The sequence below is a fragment of the Pygoscelis adeliae genome, unplaced genomic scaffold (genome assembly GCF_000699105.1).
Source record: "Pygoscelis adeliae isolate BGI_AS28 unplaced genomic scaffold, ASM69910v1 Scaffold312, whole genome shotgun sequence".
NCBI classification, from domain to species: domain Eukaryota; kingdom Metazoa; phylum Chordata; class Aves; order Sphenisciformes; family Spheniscidae; genus Pygoscelis; species Pygoscelis adeliae.
In genome coordinates, this window is record NW_008824234.1 from 987,453 (window position 1) to 1,010,282 (window position 22,830).

Here is a 22,830-nt window from a genome sequence, read left to right on the forward strand (position 1 = left end):
CCACAAGAGAAAGAAGAAATGAAACGCAGGTGTCCTACATCCTGTGCGATGCTCAGGATCACCGAGCTGTTGGATAACAGGCACTGACTGCTGTTTGCTGCATTTGTGCCTCTTTGCTGTGGGTCAAATCACTACTTGTCCCAGGAAAATGTCTACCGCTCTGGGTGGTGCTGGTGAGTGGAGGAAATACAAGACTGAAAGCTCTCCAATATTACCTGAGTGCCTAAACTGCTTGGGATTCCCCAGAGAAGAAGCAGTTCTTGCAGGGCCCAGGGACAGGCATCTCAATGTGAAGACAGCTGAACTCATAAGAAAAAACAAACCTATGGATTTTGGATGACTCTGGGGTCAGATGGCAGCTGAGAAGGAATCCTGAGACTCGATATGTTGGATTTAAGCAAGGAGCTTTGTAAGTCTTGTGCCTTTCAGGGGATAGTCAGATGCTGAGGTGTCAGGAAGGAGGTTCAAGTAAAATAATAAACTAAAACATTTAAAATCTAGTTAGGCTGCTAGCAAAACAAAAACAAAAAAGCAATATTTTATTTAAAGTTGCTACTGTATCAGTATCAAGAGTTCTTCTCTAATTTTAAATGGGTAATAGGGGAACTTCTGGGATTTATGAATTAATATCAGGAAATTTGTTGAAACTAGTGAAAAGTGATGAATAATGTATAATGAAACAACTGAGTGGCCGCGACATGATAGGAGGAAAGGCAAATTTGTGCATACCACAATTCTCTGCCTTACAAGCAAATAATAGAAACATATTAACTTGTACTTTCAAAATAAATAAAATTGCTTATATGTGATTTTTAAGCAGTCACGAAGTTCTGCATTTGGTTGGAAAATAGCTAACAGTCAGAATCTAAATATAAAGGGTTTTTTTTAGAGTTATACATTAATAGCTACGTATCTCACAGTTCCTTAGTACAACCAGCAATATTTAATATTACTCGGAAAAGCTATATGCAGTAATTGTGGGGTTTTCCTTTGTCACAGAATTTTTAATCTTCTTAGATATTATCACTCCTACTTGATATAGGTATCTATAAACACAATTGTCAGTAGAAAGGGTTAAGAAATGACATGCCAACATTTGCAAATGCCAGCACTCTTTATATTGGTCAAAATTAGAGAAGACTTTGAGAAGGTTCAGAGGGATTTATTGAAGCAAGTTGAGTCGGCAGTTTGATGGTAGTTAAGAATCAGTGTCTTCCTAATGAAAAGAAATATACTCTGGAGAGAATAATGTAAAGTCAATGAGATTGATGCATGTGCTTAAACTTAAGTGTGTGTTTGACTGCCTTGCTGAATAAGGATGGCATTACATTCTTAAAGTTAATTCACTGCTATACACATTGAATCTTGAAATTTTAATGATTCTTAACTATTAAAACTATTACCTATTTAGAGTAACATTATATTTTTTATTTCCCTTTTTAGAATATTACTTCATCCAAAAAAAGTCATCCAATTAATAATTTATTGTGCAACCACAGAACCATTGTTAAATAAGCAATTATAAAAAAAATTAACATTTTAAAATTTTATCAGCTATTAGCTGCAATGGAAGGGTTAGAGTAATCTCTCCAAAACACCAGAAGTGATTCCATAAAAACTGAAATTCATCAGTAATGTCCAGTTTTCTAGAGAATGCAGTACATGCATTTATTTTTTCTAATATATCATTCCCTCTTCTTTTGGATTAAACGTCCAATATAGCATTTACTTCTTCCATTATTTTATGATGCTGTTAAATATGTATTGTTCCACACTTGAGAACAAGTTGGCAATATAATATGCTAGCATGAAAGAAATAAAAATGTATGTTGCATGCATGAGTCTTGATTATTTGAAACATTGTTTTGTGTAATGTGATTTAACCCCTTTTCTGATTGAGATCATGTTTGCTATTCCCTTTGTTTAAAATATGTCTAAGAATTCTATTTCTACTGCAAAAATAAATGATGAATTATTTATACATACCAATTATTTATTATCATTTATGCAAAGCTTGTCATATTATGCATGCATAAGGGGATTAAATCACTGTTAACCCATAATGCCTTTAGGGGCATTATATGATAGGCAAAAGGTTGCTTATGTTTACTATTATAGATAAACATATACATTAAGAACATACATTTTGTTTATACAAATTGCCAAGCTGAATATCAGTTCTGTTAGGAAAGCGAAGTGTTTATTGAGCAATTGGTTTTATAAATAATGTTCAACTAATCTATTTAATGCAGTATACTTACTTTCTCTAGCTTAAAAATATGAGCTTTTTTCAACTAATGATACTCAAGTTGAATTTAATTCAAATCTGAGGAATGAAAGTAGTATAAGAATGCACTCAAATCTTTTCTTTTCTTTCTTTGTCCTTCCTGAGGCAGCCCCTTCACCAGCTAATGATGCATCATTACACTTTACCATTAAAATAAGTAGGCACAAACTATAAAATGTCAAAAGAATATGATTTTCTATTATTTCCAATAATCAATCTGATACACAAGGCAAACCCAGTGAGATAGAGTTTTTATACTAACATAAGCAGGTGGAAAGATTGGATGCAGTTGCTGTAATGGGGTACAAAATAGAAGCACTTTTTTGCAGGGTGTGGGCCAAAATTATGTTTAGTAGTACAATAATAAAACAGTCCTTATGATTTGACATGATGCTGTAAAAAAGAAGAAAATATTTTTAAAGTTTGTATAGAAAAATACTTTCTCCAGCTTTCATAAACAAACAAGCCCATTTAATTCATAAAGGGATTAAGGCATCATGTGAAACGGTTGAGACATTTCATATAATGGCAGGGTGAGAGAGTAATTCAGCAAGAGTCAAATGACAACAATTTAATGCATTCACTCTCCAGAGTTGCAAGATCTTGTTACAAATATGGTTCAGGTCACAGTCTAAACATAGTTAAAGGTCTCAACCTAGTTCCCGAAGAATGTGAGTTCACGTAACAAAACCTGCCCCTCGAAAGCACACATGCAAGTCTCTGATCAAGGCATTCTTGTTCTCATCTTTTCTTGTCCCTCTTCAGCAAAGCAACACGTTGGTTTCTTCACCTATCCCAGTTCAACTCCCACGGCGGCTTAATTTGTTTCTGTTCACTCCAGAGCCTACAGGTCCCAAGGATCTGTTGTTTTAGCTGTTGTGGCACTTTAAAGCCTTTCCTAAGCAGCCAGCACAAACACCCAGGAGCACATCTCGGAACTGGAGGCTGCGAAATTGAAAATAACAATGAGTCCTGTGGCAACAGAGCTGAGACCAGCTGGTTAACTGATCTTGACCAACCAAACTGAAAGAAAATGGATAACACTATTGTATGTAGATTAGGGAAGGGTCAGGTCAGATAAATAACATCTTTTCCTAATTTAGACAGACTGCAATGAAGTCAAAGGTTGCCATTGCCTTCAGCAGGGTTTCTAGCTGAACATTGCAGGCTTGGTTCACCAAAATGTTTGTATATACTTAGCTTTAAATTGGGAAGAAGTCCTCCAGAAAGTAAATTCTTAAGGTTTAGCACATGCCCACCTGCTATGATCAACCCGGCCTGAAGCCTAGCGTAAGCCCTTGAGGTGACCTAGATGCTAAAAACACTCCCAGGGAATCAGCGGCTTCAGACCTGATTCCAAACCAAGCCACTTTATGAAACCTAGCCCTATCAGCAGCCCCTTTTTCACATCACAGATTAGTGCTGTTACATCCTAACTTTCACCAACTGCAAGTGCAACCTTGTTTTAACCAGCTGCACTGAAGCAATATGATGCAAATAAGACTCTCCCCTTGTTTAGGTTGATTTGATATCAGAGCAATGCCCTGGCTTATACTGAGTTATTCTGATTAAAACCAATACAAGTGAGATCAAAATCGAGTCCACTGACTGTAAAAAGCAAAAGAATGTATTAAAAGAAAAAGTAGTTTGAGGGCAAGTAAAACCTCTAGCTTGTTTTTTTAATTAATATTTTCTTTTTGTGACATAGCCCCAGGCATCCAAATATATATTCTTCTAATCCCACTTGACCTCAACACAAATGTTTATGCCAAGGGTGTTCTCATGTTCCCAAGACTGGGGCTTAGGATAATGCATTCTACCAAAGGGCATTCTTGCATTTTTCTTCTATCCTTTCATTTCCAACCACCTTTCCATCCATGTTTTAATCCCGATTCTCCTCTCTCCCATAGATACGGTCTCATGCATAATATTCCTACATACAGATGCTACACTAAGGGCCATGCCTCTTACAATCAGTACTAATAAATGCCTTCTTACCTCCTAGCTACTGGGCTGAAGTAAAAGAGGTTCTCGGTTTCTTTCTACCTCTGGGTTCTTTGTACATGTTGCTGCTATCTTATTTCTGCACAGATGATTCATGAAGTCAAACAAATTCATTACTTAATATAGAAAGAGTAGGAAGGACAGATTTTTACAATTTATTCACTGATTGAAATAACAGGTTTTAAAAGAAGGAACCTTCTCTTCATTTTTTTCTTTCAGTTTATGGCACGACTTTTGTAAAAGGTAGATCTGAAATAACATTGCTGTCAGAAGTGAGCAGATCAGGATTTCATTCTGCATTAGCATAGTCAGAAATGAATGCAATTCTGAGTAATTCTTCATCTGTCAGAAAATGCAGATCCACACTGAAATTATGTTTATAAAATTAGTCAAAATAACATGCAAAAATGTTGTCACTTGTATTTATTAACCAAAAGAACCTTTCTTTGAAAATTTGACTCATGAAAATCACTAACAGAAAATTAAGATGGAATTTTCCTTTATGTACCTGTAAGCACTTTGAAGTGTTTCCATTGGTATACAATAAAAAAGTGATGGCATCTTTTGGTAACATTACCACTAATTCCTTAACTTTAGTTTTGGATGTAAAAGCTTTTCTGGTGCACTATTTTGTACATTTCAAAGATGTCAGATAAGATCCCAATAAAATGTATTGTTCCACATCTGAAAAAAAGTTTTCCAAAGTAAAGCCCCTATTTACTTGTTCTGTCAAAGTTTACATTTAAAATCTATGTTTTGTTAACACTAATGATGACGTTACAGTCACTCAAAATAACCCGATGCAATTAGATTATTTTAAAGAAAAATTCTGATGGTAAAAAGGAAAGACAAAAAGTCAATAAATGTAAAAAGTAGGTTTTGTCAAGTAAATAGGGGAAGAATCTACCTAAAGACCCATCCTTTTTTTTTTTTTTACTGTGTTTTTATATATATATATTTTAGTCACATCCTTTTAAGACATTTTGTGTAAGACTCATTTAACATCACTTAAACTAGAGTCGTTCTATTTATTTGGTTTCAAGAGAAATATCAGCTAATCAACACTACATACCCAGAATATGATTGTGGCTTATTCTGACAGATTACCTTCATGATGGCAATATAGTTTGCAAAATGTAGGAGGAGGAATTTAGGAACTTACTGTACTTTGCAGAAAAAGATTAGAGGCAAATCAACCTACAGCAGAGGACCTGAAAAGCAAGTAAAGAATCTACAAGCAAAAGTCAGAACACAATTCTGAGTCAGTATTTTCTTCTGTCTTTTCTTTAGGTCATCCTTAGGATTTCTGGTAATTCTGCCATGGAGCCTGCAATGAAAGCTACTGTATTTCACATTATTTGAACTTGGGACTATTACTGTTCCTAAACTGTATTTCCAAAACGGATTGCTAACAGTCACTTATGGGAGATACTGCTACATGATTAGTTCCTGGATGCTTTCTCCTGAACAAGAAAAAACATCTAAATATCATCTAATTTTTCATCAGACTTGATCATTGCCCAGGGATCCTGAAGAATAAACACTTTTAAATTGTGGCAACTGATTATGGAGGAGAAATAATTTTAAAACTGATGCAAAATACAAACAGGTTTTAGTATGTAAACCACAATTCCCCATGTAGTCATATGCACATACACTGGTATTCATTCTCTGAATCTTAAAGTAATTTAAAAGGATAATTAGTGTGTAGTGCCTGAATTGGTTCCTCAGAGGGTTAGTGTCCACCCTGTTTGTCACTGTTTCTTGCCTAATCCTGTCTAATGAGGGTTTATGTTAACATGGCTAAGCACTTGCAGATATGCACTACCAAGCTATCTAAGCTTAGAGAAGACATGCTGTTCAAATGTCACTGCCTTTGGCTATCATGCTATAAGATACTGATTATTACTTATTATGTTTCATATTCAAAAAGCTGCCATTTGTACTTGTTTGTAGGCTCTTGTAGTTCTTGTGCAGGTAACAAATAACGTCTGTTTTTCCTAGATTTACATTTTTTAATATCCTTATTCTTTCTCTTGTTAGTAACTGTCTCAGGAGGTGAAATACATTTGATTTACTGCTTTAAAGCGTTTAGAGCAAGTTAAACAGAACTACATCAAAAATCACTCTAAAGTTTAGGCATTGGTAAATATACATATATATATATATATGTTGGAGGGTTGGGTTGTTTTGTTGGGGTTTTTTTAATTGGCTTGCTGTCACCTCATCAGAATACTTCAGTCTAAAACGTTAGTTGAGGTTTATCTGGTCTGGGCTAGAGGTTTTCATTTCAAAGAAGAAAATTATTTCTTGTTTTCTTTTTCTTCCTATTTTAGAAGCTACCAGACCCTGTAGAGCATTAAACATCACAGTCAGACCTTTTCTCTCTGGCTAGTTGTGATTATCCTTTGCAGGTAGGAAGGTATCCTACTAGAGTCTGAAACGAGAGGTCAGTCTTCAGATCTGAGATTTGGTTCGAGTCTTTTTTTCATTCCAGAAAGGTGAAGATTCACTCCTGTTATAATTGCCTGCTTTACCTATTTCTATACTGCTGCTAAAAAGCAGTCTCAGGAGTGCACGCAAGCAGCTGACTAGCATGTACTCTCCCATCCACACTATTGCCTGTCAGGTTGCCTAAGGCCTGCCTGCAGGCAGCCCATGAGCAGCCTGTTTGGGCATATCTGGAAAAGCGCTAAGCTACCAGACACATCAGGGATGGAGGGTCCTGACCACTGACTCCCCTCCAAATGCAACACAGATATATCAGGACGGTCCCTGACAGCGGATCAACACCAGGCAAGTGTGCTGGCATGGCTGCTGTGCATCCGTTGCCTTCTGAAGGAAGAATCCTCCCGCGTGCCAAATTGCCCTGCCCAGGAACAAACGCAGCTCATGTAGAGGTAATTCAGCTGGCATGCCATCACCAAGGGCAGAGCAAAAGAGGGCAACAGGGCAGCAGCATCCAGCACCCCTACGCCCTTGCCCTGCCTGGGGCTGGGGCTGGCTTCCACTTGCTCAGTTCCTTCTGTTTCTCGCCTTAAAACCCTGAGCAGTTTGGTTTACTGTGGGTGAAGTGGATACCATTGTGATTCACCAAAACAGAATTGCATGTGTTTGTACATGTGTGCTTAAGTCAAGCCCATAACCCCAAAATAAATTAGCCTGAGTGCTTACATTTTCAACCAGCTAAGTCTTTGGGCATATCACTGGTTTATACAGTTGTAATATATATAAAATGTAGCTGTACCTCAGAGTTTAATAGGGAGCCTTGTGAAACACTACGATTTCTCTTTCCACTGTGTAGTGTTGTTACAGCTGAGGTAAACAGAGTTGTGCATGCCAATATTTTGCTTGGTTTCATCATGTGTGTCACTTAAAAATTGGCGTGGCATCAGTATCCAACTAAAACTCAGTCAATGCATGCTGCAAAGCTTTCTGAATCTTCCTGTCCCTTTCCACACACCTGTGTTAAAAATGAACTGTATAAAGAAATATGAAACTTAGAGAAATCACTGGTGAATTTTTGATACTAAAACATATTAGTTAAAATAGCCTCAACTAAAATGGAGGAAATATCAGTATAATTTAGCAGATAATGACAACTTCCATTTCTCCATTTCAGTATTTTTCCTTGGCTAGTAGAAACCCTTAGCACTATATTAAATGTGATGCTGATTTGAGACCTACTTGGAAAGAATTCTAGACAAAACCCTCTAATTTATTTATTTATTTATTTATTTATTTATTAATGTGAAGGAATATTCTTAGACAACTAGTCTAAACAGAAACTCATGTTAGAATTATTCTACAGAATAAGTAATAACTATCTCATACTAAAGGTGACATCACTATAATTGTTACAGTAGTAAAGTATCTCGTTGTTGTAACTATTAACAAGACCATAACAATGAGCCTGGTGTCAGAAGAACTGCCATGTTGGGTCTGATAGAGTGACCACCCTAGCAGCATCTTCTCTCTGACAATCAGTTGGGGATGCTCAGGAAAAGAAACGAAGCAAATCTAAGATAACCTTTTATCTAAGGTACTGTTCACCCTCTGGAAACCAGTGGATATCTGAGTTAGACCTGTGTATGCGCAATGTGTTTACAACTCCATCAGTGTGCTTATCTGGAATAAATGTGTTCTTCTTTTTGAATCTGTTAATACTTTTGGCTCCCTTAAGATCAGTATTGTGGCAAAAAGATTCACAGTCAGAATAAGAGTACACAATCACTGCCTAAAAATTTCTAGTTCTCACCGTAAAATATTTGAGAGCAAAATATAGTATTTTATAGTATTGTATTTTATAGTATTGTACTATGTACTGCAGTTTATTCTATTTTGTGGTATAGGATGCTACATTGTACATGAAAAATAGAGTTGTTTGCCTACCAGAACGGTGTGTATGGGAGGAGGTTTCAACTTGTTGAATCATTTCTGGTACACTCAGCTTCCATCTCTTCTTCAAGTTAGAAGATTATTTTTAAGGAGTAAACTCATTCTTCTTTTAGTTACTGTCTGGAAACAGATGTATTTGTGCAATGACTTCTAAAATTGTTTCCCAAGTCATGAAACTTCATGTAAGGAAAGAAGTAACTAGCTATAAGTAAGGATGGGAATTTATTGAGAAAATTTCCCAAGGATATGCCTCTACATCCTTCATGTGTTAGCACCTGTGAATTTCATTTCCTCAGGAGATAACCACTATGTCCCCTATTCCCAGAGTGTTATACCCACTAGAGGGAACATAGCTTCCTCAGCTGCCAGAGCTCTTCCCTGCTAGACAAAAGTAAGAGTCCCATCGAGCTTTCTTGGGCTAGCAGCCACATACATTATTTTCTGCTATATCAGTCCTGCAGTGATTAGTAATTACTGAAAGCTGAATCTGGTCCATTGTTAATTTATTTAAATCACTTAATTTCATTATATCATAGACGAATTACAGGGACAGTTACTGTTTTGGCCACACAAAACCATCTGTGGCCAAGATGTACAATGTTTCTCTAATTTGTCTCCAAGGGAATTTAATTAATCGTGAAGTGGGCAATATGGCAAACGCTGGAATTTGTATTAATCATTAGCTCAGTAAAAAGTTCAAATCCTGCTCCACTCATCCTGACCAGAAAGGACAAGAAGGCTGTTGCAGAACAAAGGTAGAGGCTCTTCTGCAGCTGCTTCTTCTGTCTTAGTGGCATTCACAGTTTTGACTTCTACCACATGAGGTCATTTATCAGTAAAATGTGCACCAGGATTGATCCACTGGTCCAGTTAGCCCTCCAAGCACCCCAAATATAAAAGCAGTTGATTTCTGCTGTCCCACAATGTTCCCAGCAAATCAATTTGTTCCTTCTTCTCACCACACAAAGAAGTCCCACCGGGATTTCAGAGGAGAGGGAGCAGAAGAAAGAAAAAGGGCAAAATGAGGACATACTGTAATCACAAGAGGTAACCTTGGACTGTTATAGATTATTTTAAAGCTATGATTTTTGAGTGAAAATCTATCTTTACAGTGAACATTTCACACAGTAATTGACAAATTCAGCAGTAATTTCACACAGCTCTAGTCATCAGTCATTTGAAATATACAACTACAGTATTCTACTGCTAATGAGTTTCAAGTGCATAATAAGTTAATTTGATTGACAGCCCTTGACCAATAATAAAGTCAATTTTTACAGTTGAAATAAATGTATCTACTATTGGTATACATTTATTAATTTCAACTGTAGAAAAATAATTGTGTTTTAACACCATGGTAGTCATAAAAAAAATATGATATCACTTCTAGGCATATGCTGTTAAAATAAGCTTTTAAACAGTTCTCTTTAGTGAGTGTAGATGTGAATTTAGGCTTGTCAAGACAAACAGGTTTATGCATCCAACTAAGAAGTCAGACATCTGCCTAACAGGTCTGCATGTGCTGCTTACAGGGATTGTGTTCACAAATGAGTTTTGCGACTAATCTAAGAGTACAGGTAAAGATTCAAGGTTGGATTGAGGCCTCTTTAAAACCTCGTCCTGAGTGTGATACATTTAATAAAGATGAATTTCCTGGGGAAGATGCAGTATGGCAACTATATCATGCATTCCAGTTATTTCCATGGTAGGATTCTCAAAAGCATACAGTAAGAACTGAAAACTTTCCTTGTTTTAGGAAGGAATTTTATCCTATGTCTGACATTGTAAGCAAATTATATTGCTACTCCAGTAGTTCTCTTGACTGCAGGATACAGACTAGTTAACCAGAGCAAGCCAACAGAGAAAAAAAATCCAATAGTATTATCATCTTTAATGTGATGAAACCATTTCTCAAAAACTGGGTCTGAATTCTTCTTTACTAATTTTCACAAAAACCAGTAAACTTATTTCCGAGATATGTTAAACACATACATAATGAATAAAAGAAAAGGGATTGGCTAAATTGACTAAGATGCCTGACCAAGAAGGTTGATGACATCCTGAATATCTACAAGTACACAGCAATTTAGTTATGACACCACTCTTGCTACTATTGGTTTTTTGGAGGTAATTGAAAGGTTTGCAATAAAACACTTTTTGATGGGACACTCAGGAAGTACTCAAGTATGCCAACACTTTTTTCAATTTTACTTTAAAGACTACACAAACAGACTATTTTAGTTCAACTGCACTGGAGCTGAATTAAAATATAATTTAACAGCGGTATTTTATTTTGAATCTGTCTACTTGATGACTGTACACTTGATCTGATATACAGATGTCAGGAAGAATCACAGAACTCTGACCTCATATAAAGGACATGAAACACACAAATAATACAAAAATAAATTTCAATGTAACTCAGAAATAAATGCTCTGGATACTTAGGAGTTATTATCTGGGTGCTTTTTGCCAAGTATTCGTCCAAGTTCAATGTTTTCATGTTCAGACAGTCTCTTCAGCAATGTGCCATTTATGATGTGCCATTCTTTCCCTTATTGACTTATTTCATGTAGTTCTTCACATAGTTTTTACAGATTAGAAATCATGTGAGAGGGAAGAATTAAGCGGGCACAAGAGCGCTGCGTAGCAGGAGTACATATTTTGTGCTTTTTTTTATTGCGAAGTCAAAGCATTATGCCTTAAAACACAGTGAAGTAGTGTCCTGAATCATTGCTACTGAAGATCGGGATATTTTGTTCACACTACTTTTAATAAAAATCCATACTAATGGGAAACAAATGTTCCAGCATCTTATATTTGTGATGCTAGATTCTATGTTCAGGATGAGGTTTTCAAAAGCAGAAAGCAGAGTCATATTCCTGTCTCTTACAGGAATGCAGCTTGGTCTTCCAATAAGCATGCTTGAAATCATCATTACCAAGCTGATGGGTGCTGTCACCATAAAAAGCATACAGAAATTCAGGACAGAAATATATTTGTCTGTGCTTGCATGGTTCTTAAATAAAAACAATCTAATGTAAAGTGTTTATAATTTTCAGGTGTATTAACTGAAAGTCATTATACCGCAACATTTGAAAAGCCTCTTTTCAAGTGGGAAAACTTATTTAAATATACATTCAGGAGATATTAAATATACATAGTGTACATTTTAAAATGTACATGTTAGGTATTAAATTACATACTTCAGCACACACAAGGAAGTCTCAAAATTTTAGGTTTATTGAGAATACATAGGTTTCTACTGCAAATGTATTGTGACAAGCTGCACTGAAAGACCTCGCTGTCACGGATAACATAAGTGTAATCTTTCTGCACCTCATCAACATTGTCTTTAAGTCATTCTCCAGAGGGAAAATTGGTTGGGCAAGAGGTCAATTCACTTTCAGTTCCCATTCGATGCCAGTGCACTTAGCTAACTGTGACCAATTTAATGATATTTTCTGTGAGAAAAACATTTGCTCTACAGGAACCCCCTTCCAACTACTGATTTGTTACTTACAAATTTCGTACATAGCCTTGAATAGCCATCAGATAACAGAATTCTGCTAATTTTGAACTGAAATGCCAAAGGTTTTGTTTCACGGAATAAATATAAAAAACAAGTTTGGCTGACATTTATTTCTATGATATCCCCACCTCCTGACTGTATAAAATAAATCTAGAAATCTCAGAAGAAATCACAATCTAAACCACTTGATCTCAGCTGACTGTGTTGAAATCACTGTGGGATGGATTCACGGGCATTGAAATATGTCTTACAGTGAGATACTTAAAGATCAGAATCTGTTTAAACAGAACAGACTTAAGAACAGGATTAATCCTTGTCTACAAGGAGAAGATATCTGATTTTAGAAGGTTCTTCGGTTAAACAGAGAAAGCCTTTGCGATAACCCAACCTAAAGACAAAAAAAAAAAAAAAAATCAAAAGAGGAAAGAGGCAAATTTATAAAAATGTGGGTAACTGCAATAGGAACAACTTGCCAGGAGGTGAAGATGTTTCCCCGCCTCCTAAAGAGGAGGGGCTATATCCCCTGAAAGGTCATAAGTCTCCTGGCAGAACCTGGAGAGTTGCAGCACGGATCCAAACCTCAACCTCAGAAATTCACATCCACCTTCCACCCGTTGGTGGAGTTACCTGGCTGTCTCTCTGTCTGACTGGAAAGTTCTCTGGGCGCGGTGCCCAGAAATTGCCCCATCTGAGAAGCAGGCATGTGTGTGCAGCCATGGCCTGACAGGGACCCAGGGAGCAGGAGCTGCTCTGTGCCATCAGGCAAGCATGCAGCGACTTTGCTGGGTCCCACGCAAAGTGTGATGGCACATGCCCTCCTCTAAAAGAAGCGTAATGGCTGTATCATTGCCTCTCTTTTTATTAATTCCCTAGAAGCTGGAGCATTTGAGACTCAGTCAATATCCTCTGTCTGAAAAGACTAAGAGCCACGGCTCCCCTCTCCCAGGAGACTGCATTAACCACAAGCCACACAGCTGGGAAAGGAGGGGGCTGCTGCTGTTGAAACCCTACGTCTGCAGAGGAAAGAATGCAATATATCCACGGAAGATGTAAGACGGAGTGCAAGAGGGAACATGACTCTGTGGCCTAGTGCCTACGGCACTCATCTGGGAGTGGGCAGACCTAGATTCCACTCCTCGCTTCAAGAACGGCTTCTGTATTTTTATATTAAAGAGTTATTGGGTTTGGATACCCCGAGGCTGGGCTGATGAGGTTATTGAACCCAAATCTCCCACATTCCAGGTGAGTACCAATGAGCAAAACAACGAGCTATTATACAAATGATAGCTTCCATCTCAGGCAGCCTTTTAAAAGAAAGCAGTGGGTGACTTTTTGAAGGAGCAGATGTCGGCACCAACCAGCAGGAGGGAGCCCAGGTCCAGAGCCTGTGGTTGCCTCCTCAGGCCCCAGAGCCAGGCGGTGTGGCGTAGCTGTCATCCACGGAGCTGTACACACCACCTCCCTCCCTCAGACGGGGTGGCCTCATCCCAGATGCTTACTAGGAACTCTCCTCAGCGTACACTGCCCCCAGAATTGTGCCTTGGGGACTATCTGGAAGAGTATCAGCTGGCCTGATCAAACTCATACCAGGGCATGCTCAAAGTTAAACATTGCAAATGATGGCATGCCAATGCTCAACCTCATGCCTTGGTCTGATTTAGCTTACCAGAGGAATTGTACTGGGAGAACGGTAGCTAGGGGTAGCACTGGAGCTGGGAAACCTAATCTGAATTCCCTGTGTGTCGTGATTCAGGAGTGGGATACATGCCAGTTTTACCAGATGCACTGGCAAACCAGTGGTTAACCATAACAAGTTACTTTTATTTTCAGTGTTTTTCATGCTCAATAAAAATTTCTTTTACGCAAAAATTCTCTCTTTTTTGGTCATTCCCATTCAAAATCTTAAAAACAGCTATTTTTATAAAAGTAATAAAAACACTCCAAGTGTATGCCCAGTAACCCACAATTCTCAGGTGGCAAAATGCATTCAGGTTTCCACCTCACACAAACGACCTTTGCAAGTGTCTCCTGATAATGGAGTCCTTGTGAGCTCTTACTGATCCTTTTTCTTACAATATATGGTTACTTTTCTAAGGGCTCTGTTGTCATTCAGAAAAGAAAAGATGGAATCAAATGTTCAAGCTTACTTTAAAAATATGTGCAAATATTACGATAAATAAAGAAGCAATATTAAAGTGAAAGTTAAAATTATTCACAGCACTAAGGGGGCAATTTTCCTGTTAGCGCGGAACACGTATTAGGAGTTTCATGTCTGCAGCCCACTGAGGGAAACTTAGACAGCAATTACTTTATTTCCATCTGCAAAGAGGAGGATTATGAGGCAGCAGTTAACTGGCAAAGTATGTGTGAAAATCAAGGCTGGAACAGCTAACATGAAATTAATAATTCTCAGTAATGCCTGAGAAACCTAGCACATACAGTATACAGTACTTACAAACAAATTTCCTGTGGAAATGAAATCTTGTAATTCACTCTTAGAATGGCCTGAAATGTCTGAGTTTCAGACTGTTTCTTTGGTGTTTTAGAATTTGCTGTCAAGTTAATTAACTAACTACCATGCAAAATATGGGCTAGGTATTTGACTGGTGTCTCCTAGAGGCTGCTGAACAGATGCAAATAAAACCAAGGTAGAACAAGCAAACAAAAAAAAGGTAGACACACTAGTCAAAGAATGTTAGACATGAAAGAAAGTACCTAAAGAGGTTTCCAAAGAAAAAGAAAAAAAAATCCACTTATTATTTTTATACTTTGTGACACAATGTATAGTTACATGCTTACATACTATTTTTTCCTCACAAGACTACATTCTCATTCAGACTGATTATAAATAATTTTCTCCCATTTTTCCTCTTCCTTCACATAATTTTAATGTAATTTACTTCTCAGAACAGGTATTCTGTTTTAACTGTTTAGTTTCTACAGATCATTCTGAGCAAAAACATTACTCTGGAGAATTCCAGGAATGTAAAGGAACTCTTCCTGAAATATTTCTTTTAAAAAAGGCAATAGAAACAATAAATGTTAAAATTAGATTAACCTTTTTTTTTTTTTTTTTGTCAGTACTGGTCTTACTGCTCTGTTACAAATAAGGAATATTCAGTACTTTTTTAGATATTTACCTAAGATTTTCAGCTATAGCATTGCCCTAAGGTAGTAAAGCACCATCATTATAAAGTTGAAGTTGTTTTATCTGTTTCTAAATTCCAGCTATTTAAAAATGAGCTCTCCCTCTTTTCTCCTGAGGTTGTCTTTGTATTTTAAGATCTTATTCACTATTCTCTGCTTATTATAATAAATAGAATTCATATATAATGAATTCATATAATTCATAATAAAATCTATAATGGGTTATAACAAGTGTTTCTCCTCAAGCCATTCAGAGTCTGATTCCAGAGAGTAACACACTCTTAGGGGTAAAAAAGGTGTAAGAATGAAAACATAAGAAAGAATATTTTTCTCTTTTACTCTTCTGGAGTTTTTTTCACTGAATTTGTCCTTTTTGATCCCATTAATGCTTTTTGGCATTCCCAGGATCTCATAACAATGAGCTCCTTGAGAGGGGAATAGCTGGCATGATCCTTGTCAGCAACTATTTATTATTACCCTCAGAATTCAAAAGAATGGAGTAGGAAGATCCTACAGGCTGAGCCAGCACATGGAAATCAAGGAATGAGGAAGGATTAGCTGGAAACAGGTTATGACTCTTACAGTAGCACTTTCACTCAGTGAAAGGACTCAGAGGTGTAGATGGGACCCATGTTGCTTCCCCAGCTGGTGTCTAGACAGTCTTCCTGACAGCCATCAGGATAGCTGCATACTTGCTCCCCTCTAGCATTTGGGGGGACCATTCAGTCCCAACTTGAGCTAGTTCACCAGCACTATTATTCGTCTCTGCTTCCTTCTGATCGATCTCTTCTCCAGTCTCATAAATCTTCTACAGCTCTATTGTTCCCCTGCATATCAACCCAACAGTAAATACTCTTTGCTTCATGCATGTCTTGCTCCCTCCTTGCCACAAGTCAGGCATCATGCTTCAAGACAATCCTCTCTCCCTACTAAGACAGACTTGCAAGCAGCACGGCTCATGGACATCTTGTCTACTCTTGAAGTTAATGACACCAAAACATTCAGTGACATGAAAGGAAGCGCTGATCTTACTGACAAGTAAGATCAACCCAGGCTAGCAACTGAGAACTCAGAACACATATATAGCATAGGAAAGGGTGTTCCTACCTCTCCATCTCTGATTGCTTTACACATGCTCATGATTATTCCACAGTAAGATGGGAAACTAGATAGGGGAAATAGATCAGTCCCATGAGTAAAACTAGTCATCGTAATGCCAAAGATTTATCTGGCAAAAGCTTCTCCATCATTGCTAGGCAAAATTTCACCATTATGGGCTGCATCCAAACTGATGATCTAGCAGAATACGGGGCTGCTAGAAAAGGTAAAAAAGCAGGGAGGCAGGAATGATCACTGTATGAAGCAGCTTCTAAAGCCTGACAGACTGAATGCAGTCCGATTCTTCAGATTGGAAAGCTATATCTACATCTATAAAAGACTGAAAAATAGATAAGGACTATCTCAATGTAGAACCCACAGAGCATCTGATAAAATTATCTCACAGCTAGTGACAAATATAAGAACTGATTTTGCACACTCATCAAAGTTAAACTGTGAAACACCTCATTTCAAATCATCTTGAAGTGAAAATGAGTTCAAAGACATAAATTCATAGATGATAGATTCTCTGTGGCAATCAGACTTGAGAGTCTGGCTGAAACCTCTGATTCAGAAAGTCCCTGCCTGTCTGATTATGGGGTCAGAGAGAAGATACCAAGAGAAGGATCTCTCTAGAAATGTCCATTTCTTTTCCTCCACCCCACCATTTGCAGAAAGAATACTGCCTTATCTGGACCTGTGGTACTGCCGTTCTCATGTTCTTACACTTTTAAAAGCCTCTTCACCTACTGCCAGTTACCTTGTGCCTGGGGATGAGCAGAAACTGCTCTCACCTGTGTGAAGGCAGCCTGTGTTCCAAGATCCAGCATTTCTTCTAGTCTCATTTGGGTATTTAAATCTAAGACATAGCAGGAGACAATTTACTGGGAATTTCCAGCCTGGATTCAAAGACCAATGACTTGTTATAGATCAGGAGGTCATTAGTACAGATTGTAGCTCCAATAACAACTATCCAGCAAACTTCTGAGCTGCTGGAAGACAAGTCTGATCTTTTCAGTCAACTGTTGAAGAACTATGTGGTCCACAGTAGGCATATAAAGAAATAAGAGATACAGAGCAGTAATGAAACAGTCAGAAAGGAAAGTCTTTAGCTTTAATTCTCCTTCTAAAAAAGAGTTACACACACTTAGACCTTTCCCGTGATCATCTGAGCAACCTGATCTAAATTGTCTCTGCCTTCGAGCAGGAGGTTGGACCAGATGACCTCCAGAGGTCCCTTCCAACTTAATTTCTCAATTCTGTGGTTCTGTTCTCAAAATCAAGAAGTCTGTACTCCAAGCATCCTGCAACCTGCTGCCTTCACTAACACCAGATTCCCCAAAGCATTTTTTTTCCCCCAATCACTCACTTTAGTCCTTTGTGTTTCTCGGCCAGCCCCATTCCTAGAGCTGCACAGACATTCTAAAGCAAATCTCCACAACTGCCATGTTCTTCATGTTTCTCCACCTGTGAGGAGGAAATTATTTCAACAAGCAACAGACAGGTGAGAAGAGTCCATGGCCAAAAGGAGGAAACATCCAGGAGCCATGACTTTCAAACAGGGTGAGAATTTCCCATAGAATTTTCCAGAGAAGAGGTTAGAGAAGCCAGCACTTTCAGACTTCTCAGTCTCTCTGTGTTACCTGGAGAATTATCCCATTTGTGGTTAATCTGAAGGAAGCTGTTTAGAAACTGAGGGTCACGTATGATTAACATATCATCCCACAGACAGAACACTAACCTCACTTGGTTTCCTGAAATATTTTATTGGCAATTACAGCTGGAGGGTTGCTCTACCTGCACATGAGGGCAGGAAATCAGGGGAAGAAAAGAGAAGAAGGAAAGGAGAAATTTGAAGTAGTAAAAATGTACTTTTCTCTCGAGAGGCAGAAATCTCTACCTTACAAAAATCCAGTGAAGGCTTATATTTGTTACAAACTTATTGAAGAAGAGTGATAAAATGCAGTTATGCTACAGCAAGAACATAGTAATCGTGGTGCCTACATGAAGCTATTGCCTCTCAACACCCTTTTGTTCAACAAGCAGAGGTTCTGACAAGGATAGTCACACACACACATCCCCTTGTGTTGGCAGATAGTTTGATTTTATGAACTATCTACCCACAAAACATCTTATAAATAACCCACTTGCTTGCCTTGTATCTGAGAGTCAGGGAGACTACAAACCAAATGGTAAGAGGGGGCTTTGCCTGCCACACTTAAGTTCTCAGGAGAGGGAAGCGATTAGCTTAGTCCTGTAACAGCCGTTTGAGTGCACCCTCTAATCCCTACCAAGCCCGATAGTTCATGTTGCTTCATAAAAGGACATTCCGTAGTGACCCAAAGACCCGCAATGATAAAGAGTTTGTCTGGCTTCCATGTCAAGCCATTGATTTTTTTTTTATGCCTTTCACCACTAGATTAAAGAGCTCATTTGTACCCACTCGTTGTTTCTCTTCATGAATGATACATTGTAATCAAGTCACCTCTCAACCTTCTCTTTCATTAACAATGAAATTATTTTTGCAACTCTTTCCTGAGCCTTCTCCAATTTCAACACTCTTCTAAAAATGACCACTTTGGTACTGTATGTAGGATTTTAATACGGAGTTTAAGCAGTGCCAGATGCAAACATTTTCCTATGCTACATGCTCATTCCCTGTTCACACAGCCTACAACAGCATTAACCCTTTTTATCCCAGCAATACATCAGAGTCCACACTGAGTGACCTCTACACTATAAGTCCTAGCTGTAGTTCAGGATCGTTGCTTTCCAGGACATAGTCTCACTTTTTCTAGGAAAGATCAATAGGAGCACAGCTGTGAATTGAGATACATTGGAACCCCTTCTGTTGAGAGTGCACTATTTTTTTCCCTCCCCAATTATTGTATTACTTGTATTTGTTAAATGGAAAAAAAAAAAAAAAAAAAAAGAAGAAGAAAAAAGTTGCATTTGTCTTATAAAGAGTGCTGAAAAACTGCTAATTCAGCCCGAGGAATCCAAAGCTTTAAGCTGTCCTCACTTTAGTGCAGGCAAAGAGCTGCTATTTCGGGGGTACATTTCAGGTGCCACAAGGCTGTGGGAACTCCAGAGCACCAAAGGAACATTCTTTCTCCTCCTTGGTCAATTATCCAGATCAAGCAAGGCTAAATGTCAAAAAACCCAAAGTGAATGCCTCACTTGTTCCTGTTCAGTGTAGACAACCTGAAGCAGTCCTCCACAGTCCAATCCCCATCACAGCTAGCTGTGCCGGCAGCAGCAGGAGGCAGAAGAGCTGTGAAATGAGCGGGCTGACAGACGTTGTGCATGGTGCTGTTCTGTGGCCTTCAGGCTATGAGTGAGGGAGAGCACTTGCATTGAGATGTGCGTTACAAAAGGATATCTGCTTATTGGAAATCTGTTGTACTATGGATTGTTTTGCTTCCAAGGTATTATATACATTTTTAAATGTGAACATGAAATTAAGAGTTGGATTTAGGTGTAAAGAAGGAGCTAAAGAACAAGCAGCTATATATGTTATACTCTACTTCCTAAATAAGTTTAGTGGACTTATTATTGTTTTTGAAGAATTCTTGGCTACTTCTGTCAATTAGTTATTGTTACCTCACATAACTTAATTACCTGTAAGTGCACTGTGGTGCCCATTAGAAGCATCACTTGTGCAAGCCATGGGCAGCACAAAATGGCAGTACAACACAAACTGTGCTGTTCAGCTATTCTTTAACTGGAGTGGGGAGCTGAAAGACCACAAGCAGAAGAGACCGTCTGTGGCACTGAAAAGGATATTGATTATATTTTGGAGTCAGTAATTAAAGCAGGTTTTCCATTTACTTTGATCTAGCCTGATCATACCGCACTTGATTTCAGAAAAAGGGTCAAGAAAGTGCATGTGAACAAAACTTGTTACAGTTCTGGGCCCTTTTATGGAATGCACAAGCAAAAGAAACAGTTATAAAGAAGCTGCTTCAATTTTATTAACTGTAAACATAAACACATAAAGCAGAACAATGTTATAAAAGTTTGCTTCAATTAAATGCCACACTGCTGTTTACTGCTTGTTTCAATGTAACACTCAGAAAAAAAAAAAGTAAAAATATAGAGTGGGTGGGATGGGATTTTTTACTTTGTCTTTTTTTCCCCTTTGCATAATCCAGTTACTGTGTGTAACAGCATGCAATGGATCAGGATGTGATTATCAAGACTCATAGTGTGTGCACATCAGGGAATATTTGTTAGCTTTCTAAAAGCAACTGTGTATTTCTATTTTTATGAAGTTTGTGGTTAAGTAGTATTAGGTATAGCAGATTGACTATTCTATACAGTTTCCAAATTCCAAATTCCAAAACCCTCTCTTTTTCTAGATTTTTTTCCCCTGATAGTAAGAGTAGCATTCATATGCCTAATGTTTTATATTTACATAATTTAACAAGCTCTCACAAATGCCTCTTTGTACTATCATCTTTATTCTAGAGATATTGAATCAGATGAACAATGCTTAAAGGAAGTATTTTTAATCTTGAATGTCTGTAATTATATGTTTCAATCACTCTTTGGTACCTAAATATGTGGTCTGCCTTTTTTCAAAGATTCTGAGTTGCCCATATTGACAGTGAAGTCAGTGGGACCTGAGAATACCCAGAACTTCAGAAATCACGCCATTCATATAGGTAAGTAATAGATTTGGATGTCTAACTTTCAGCACTTGTTTTTACATTTTTTTGCCAAATGCCTTGCCTCAGGGAGAGAGAAATCAGTGGGTCAGAGCCCATAAATTACTCTCTTCGTGCCCCTTGCTTTGAGTATCAGCTTCATAAATACTTGACTGTTTATCTTGACACTCATGTCCAAATGCCGTGGCATTTTTTTTTTCTTTTTACTATATTCGTTTGAGTTGTTGGCATAGGTTTTGGGGGGCAATGGTAAAATTGCCATTTACTAAAATACTATTGCCATAGTATTTTACTATAGCTGAAGAATTTATCTTTCTACTTTAAAGGCAAAGAAGCCTTGAAATAAGATGGTGGCATTAAGTCCATGCTTACAGAACTTCTGTTGTCATGTTGTCCAACAAATCACTAGATGTAGAGTAAAAGGAATAGGTCTGATATTGCTTTCATTAATGAGAAATAATGACATCAAATCAGAAATTACCAGACTCAGTCTAAACTACTATTCAACCCTCAGTCAAACTAAGTTCAACAAAGTATCAATTTTATAATTATGTTAATGTGTGTGTGGCTTGAGACTGGCTGGAAAAAAAGAATACCAGCAAACTGCAACTGTTTTTCTTGGGTGTTTCAAACACTGCAAACAGGCAGTAGTGGAAACCTCATCCCCAGGGAAGTGGCTGGTGCCCAGGGCTGGGGCTGCCCCAGTGTCCCCCCAGCTGCCCTGCTCCTGGCTGGAGTGGTAGGATGAACCCTGCCCTGATGGACCTGGGGGAGCTCCCAGCACTCCTGGCCCCCGGCCCACAGTGAGCCCCCGGCCCGCAGGGCATCCTGACAGGTATTTCTGAAGCAACATTATGTATTTTGGGTGTGCTATCTGCTGTATTAAGGGATGGATCACTTAAAATGTTCACAGATTTCTTCTTAAATACAAACAACAGGGAAGCAGGGCTATGAAATATTGCTTCTGCTTGAAATGATTAGTCTTTCCACAGGCTGAGGAGCAGAAAAGGAAAATGGTCAACCTTCTGTACTCTACCAACCTAAGGAGACCTTTAAGCAGTCTGCTAGACTGTCCATGTGGAATTGGGGATAATGGTTCTTTAAGGAGGTTCACAGATCATTATTACGAAAGGTATATTTCTATTATGTCTTGATAAGCTTTTCATAATGTATCATGTAGCTCAATATTTTGTACTTACAAGTGCAAAAGCACAATATGTTTCAAAAATTAAGTGGCGTGTTGTCTTATGCAGACTGGATAATTATTCCAATCTTGGATCACTAATTCTCCGAACAACAGCGTTTTGTAGCACTCTGTATATAATAACAAAAATTCTCTTGATTTTTTTTTTAAGTGTTTTTGATCTCAATTCCACTATGGCTTTGGATGAAATCAAGGAATCTGTAAAGATATGTGAGAAAAATACTTTCCAACTAATCTTTGGTTTCTATGCTTATATCCAAACTATATAATAAGGTTACTCATGAACAAGAGAAAAGGTGCAGAATGATGGCTAAAATGTGCATGTGTGTATATATGTATACACACACCCCCCATATTTTAGCCATCACATGGAAGTATACACACACACATATATGCATGTGTGTATACACATATTATAGACACATATATACACATATCATGTATACATTTTAAAATATATATGTAATTTGCATTGCTTTTCTTCATTCGT